General features: G+C 40.6%; 1 long non-coding RNA gene across 1 annotated transcript; it reads right to left on the reverse strand.

Annotated features, from left to right (window-relative positions):
• Positions 1-534: 534 nt before the first annotated feature.
• Positions 535-2,725, reverse strand: LOC132152343 (uncharacterized). Its single transcript, XR_009436491.1, has 3 exons — positions 2,542-2,725; positions 1,553-1,626; positions 535-635 (listed from the first exon to the last, which is right to left on the reverse strand). It is a non-coding gene; the product is annotated as an uncharacterized LOC132152343 (long non-coding RNA).
• Between the last annotated feature and the right edge of the window lie 2,702 nt (positions 2,726-5,427).

Genomic DNA, 5,427 nt, shown 5'->3' on the forward strand with positions numbered 1-5,427 from the left:
AACCTTGGACGTTTCATTCCTCTAACCCTAACCCTAACCCTAAACCTAACCTAACCTAACCCTAACCAACTCTAACCTAACCCTAACTAACCCTAACTCTAACCCTAACTAACTCTAACCCTAACCCTAACCTAACCTAACCTAACCTAACCCTAACCCTAAGAGGAAAATAGATGATTTTTTGCTCCACCACATACATGGTGTTTAGAAATAAAAATTAAAAAAATTATATTGAGCCCTGAGAAGAAAAGATTAATTTTACACAAGTCATGCCTGAAGAAGACACAGAAAGCTGTCGAAACGTCGCGATAAAAGGCTTGTGTACTTGTATATAGTTTAAAATCTCCTCCCAAAAACCAACCCTAACCTTAACCACTTAGGCCCTGGGCAATAGAGCCCGGGACATTAGAGCCCTGATTGTTAGAGCCCTATACTGGGTGATGGGACACTCTGGTGTGTGCCAGTATGAAAGTGGAGCCTGCTTGGTGACCATGGGTGGGATGGACAGTGCAAAACCCAGTCCGATGCCCTTTGGGCATTGGGTCTGGGATCTATACTTACCTAACTCAGCCCGTGCCTCTCTCTCTGGGCCTCGCTGGTCTCCCTTTACGGAAAACCATACTGGATGTCTCCATCTGAAAAAAATCTAAAAAGATACATATGGGTTAAGAGTCATGTAAAAAGAGTTTGTATATAGTTGGTTTAAATGTGATACACAAAAATGTACAGTAGTGAGCCAGAAAGAGGGATTTGTATCATAGCGCAAAAAAGGTGTATTTTTTTGAATGAAAGCACAGTAACGGTCGAAAAGACAATGGGGGTGCCGTGAGTGACAGATAACACAAAAATATGTGTTGGAAAATAAAACAAAAGGGGTCTTAAAAACACAAATAAGTGTGTGAAAAGAAATAAATGGGTCTGTGAGGATAGTAACACAAAAAAGTGTATACTAAAACAAAAAAGTAAACTTTTAAGAGTGTAAGGGAAGATGAAGGAGTGCTTGAATTCAAAAAGTGCATTTAAATGTGCTTGATATATTCAAAGAAAAGGCTCTGAAAATTTAAAAATTTAAAAATTCAAAAATAAACAGAGGGGAGGAGCCTAGGCCCTGCTCGGGGTATAAGAAGCTGCACACACAGCTCCCGAGTGAGAAGAGGAAAATAGATGATTTTTTGCTCCACCACATACATGGTGTTTAGAAATAAAAATTAAAAAAATTATATTGAGCCCTGAGAAGAAAAGATTTATTTTACACAAGTCATGCCTGAAGAAGACACAGAAAGCTGTCGAAACGTCGCGATAAAAGGCTTGTGTACTTGTATATAGTTTAAAATCTCCTCCCAAAAACCAACCCTAACCTTAACCACTTAGGCCCTGGGCAATAGAGCCCGGGACATTAGAGCCCTGATTGTTAGAGCCCTATACTGGGTGATGGGACACTCTGGTGTGTGCCAGTATGAAAGTGGAGCCTGCTTGGTGACCATGGGTGGGATGGACAGTGCAAAACCCAGTCCGATGCCCTTTGGGCATTGGGTCTGGGATCTATACTTACCTAACTCAGCCCGTGCCTCTCTCTCTGGGCCTCGCTGGTCTCCCTTTACGGAAAACCATACTGGATGTCTCCATCTGAAAAAAATCTAAAAAGATACATATGGGTTAAGAGTCATGTAAAAAGAGTTTGTATATAGTTGGTTTAAATGTGATACACAAAAATGTACAGTAGTGAGCCAGAAAGAGGGATGTATCATAGCGCAAAAAAGGTGTATTTTTTTGAATGAAAGCACAGTAACGGTCGAAAAGACAATGGGGGTGCCGTGAGTGACAGATAACACAAAAATATGTGTTGGAAAATAAAACAAAAGGGGTCTTAAAAACACAAATAAGTGTGTGAAAAGAAATAAATGGGTCTGTGAGGATAGTAACACAAAAAAGTGTATACTAAAACAAAAAAGTAAACTTTTAAGAGTGTAAGGGAAGATGAAGGAGTGCTTGAATTCAAAAAGTGCATTTAAATGTGCTTGATATATTCAAAGAAAAGGCTCTGAAAATTTAAAAATTTAAAAATTCAAAAATAAACAGAGGGGAGGAGCCTAGGCCCTGCTCGGGGTATAAGAAGCTGCACACACAGCTCCCGAGTGAGAAGAGGAAAATAGATGATTTTTTGCTCCACCACATACATGGTGTTTAGAAATAAAAATTAAAAAAATTATATTGAGCCCTGAGAAGAAAAGATTTATTTTACACAAGTCATGCCTGAAGAAGACACAGAAAGCTGTCGAAACGTCGCGATAAAAGGCTTGTGTACTTGTATATAGTTTAAAATCTCCTCCCAAAAACCAACCCTAACCTTAACCACTTAGGCCCTGGGCAATAGAGCCCGGGACATTAGAGCCCTGATTGTTAGAGCCCTATACTGGGTGATGGGACACTCTGGTGTGTGCCAGTATGAAAGTGGAGCCTGCTTGGTGACCATGGGTGGGATGGACAGTGCTAAACCCAGTCCGATGCCCTTTGGGCATTGGGTCTGGGATCTATACTTACCTAACTCAGCCCGTGCCTCTCTCTCTGGGCCTCGCTGGTCTCCCTTTACGGAAAACCATACTGGATGTCTCCATCTGAAAAAAATCTAAAAAGATACATATGGGTTAAGAGTCATGTAAAAAGAGTTTGTATATAGTTGGTTTAAATGTGATACACAAAAATGTACAGTAGTGAGCCAGAAAGAGGGATGTATCATAGCGCAAAAAAGGTGTATTTTTTTGAATGAAAGCACAGTAACGGTCGAAAAGACAATGGGGGTGCCGTGAGTGACAGATAACACAAAAATATGTGTTGGAAAATAAAACAAAAGGGGTCTTAAAAACACAAATAAGTGTGTGAAAAGAAATAAATGGGTTTGTGAGGATAGTAACACAAAAAAGTGTATACTAAAACAAAAAAGTAAACTTTTAAGAGTGTAAGGGAAGATGAAGGAGTGCTTGAATTCAAAAAGTGCATTTAAATGTGCTTGATATATTCAAAGAAAAGGCTCTGAAAATTTAAAAATTCAAAAATAAACAGAGGGGAGGAGCCTAGGCCCTGCTCGGGGTATAAGAAGCTGCACACACAGCTCCCGAGTGAGAAGAGGAAAATAGATGATTTTTTGCTCCACCACATACATGGTGTTTAGAAATAAAAATTAAAAAAATTATATTGAGCCCTGAGAAGAAAAGATTTATTTTACACAAGTCATGCCTGAAGAAGACACAGAAAGCTGTCGAAACGTCGCGATAAAAGGCTTGTGTACTTGTATATAGTTTAAAATCTCCTCCCAAAAACCAACCCTAACCTTAACCACTTAGGCCCTGGGCAATAGAGCCCAGGACATTAGAGCCCTGATTGTTAGAGCCCTATACTGGGTGATGGGACACTCTGGTGTGTGCCAGTATGAAAGTGGAGCCTGCTTGGTGACCATGGGTGGGATGGACAGTGCAAAACCCAGTCCGATGCCCTTTGGGCATTGGGTCTGGGATCTATACTTACCTAACTCTTTCAGTCAAACCACATCTTCTTCTTCTTTTGTACCATAGCTTGGGAAGTCGTGGCCTAATGGTTAGAGAGTCGGACTCCCAATCAAAAGGTTGTGAGTTTGAGTCCCGGCCGGCAGGAATTGTGGGTGGGGGGAGTGCATGTACAGTTCTCTCTCCACCTTCAATACCACGACTTAGGTGCTCATGAGCAAGGCATCGAACCCCCAACTGCTCCCCGGGCGCCGCAGCATAAATGGCTGCCCACTGCTCCGGGTGTGTGCTCACAGTGTGTGTGTTCACTGCTCTGTGTGTGTGCATTTCGGATGGGTTAAATGTAGAGCACAAATTCTGAGTATGGGTCACCATACTTGGCTGAATGTCACTTCACTTCACTTCACTTCACTTCATCATTGAACGCGTACTGTTCTGTACTGTGCCACCTGCTATTTCACTATGCTTTCTCTCACTAATAGGAACAAGCTTCTTAGAATCACTAAGACTTCTTCAAAAATAATTGGTCTTCCCACACCCAACTTGCCGGCTATCATTGATGCTGCTACCATTCGCAGAGCAAATACCATCACACGAAACCCCAGCCACCCTCTTAACTCACGTTTCACCCTTCTTCCCTCAGGTCGCAGATATAGACAACTGCCTCATAAAAAATCACGACTAGGGAAAAGCTTTGTAATTTCAGCAATAAGAGCGCTGAATTTACCGAAAGCCTAGTCTACTCATGTGTACAAAATTCTGTGTTGTACATGTATGTTATGAGTGTTGAATGTTACTTTTGGTACGGACTGTGGAAACAAATTTCTTCTATTGAGGACAATAAAGAATGAATATGAATATGAATATGAATATGAATATGTGAAACTTCTAGGAGGGAGGTCTGGTAGAAGTGTGATGCCCCACGTTATTATTTTCTGCTACCTCAAATCAGGGTTTTGAGGGAAATGTTCAAGACAACCTCTTCAGTAGTGTACCTAAGGATCATAGAGTGTTTCGGCCAAATACTGAGGTGCTAAACCATTCAGGGTTTATAAGTAATAAGCAATATTTTAAAATCTATATGATGTTTGATAGGGAGCCAGCGCAGTGTTGATAGGACCGGGCTAATATGGTCATACTTCCTGGTTCTAGTAAGAACTCTTGCTGCTGCATTTTGGACTAGCTGTAGTTTGTTTACTAAGTGTGCAGAACAACCACCCAATAAAGCATTACAATAATCTAACCTTGAGGTCATAAATGCATGGATTAACATTTCTGCATTTGACATTGAGAGTAATTTAGATATATTTTTGAGATGGAAAAATGCAGTTTTACAAATGCTAGAAACGTGGCTTTCTAAGGAAAGATTGCGATCAAATAGCACACCTAGGTTCCTAACTGATGACGAAGAATTGACAGAGCAACCATCAAGTCTTAGACAGTGTTCTAGGTTATTACAAGCAGAGTTTTTAGGTCCTATAATTATAACACCTCTGTTTTTTCAGAATTTAGCAGTAAGAAATTACTCGTCATCCAGTTTTTTATATCGACAATGCATTCCATTAGTTTTTCAAATTGGTGTTTTTCACCGGGCCGCGAAGAAATATAGAGCTGAGTATCATCAGCATAACAGTGAAAGCTAACACCATGTTTCCTGATGATATCTCCCAAGGGTAACATATAAAGCGTGAAGAGTAGCGGCCCTAGTACTGAGCCTTGAGGTACTCCATACTGCACTTGTGATCGATATGATACATCTTCATTCACTGCTACGAACTGATGGCGGTCATTTAAGTACGATTTAAACCATTCTAATGCACTTCCACTGATGCCAACAAAGTGTTCAAGTCTATGCAAAAGAATGTTGTGGTCAATTGTGTCATACGCAGCACTAAGATCCAATAAAACTAATAGAGAGATACACCCA

The sequence above is a fragment of the Carassius carassius genome, chromosome 11 (assembly GCF_963082965.1).
Source record: "Carassius carassius chromosome 11, fCarCar2.1, whole genome shotgun sequence".
NCBI lineage: Eukaryota > Metazoa > Chordata > Actinopteri > Cypriniformes > Cyprinidae > Carassius > Carassius carassius.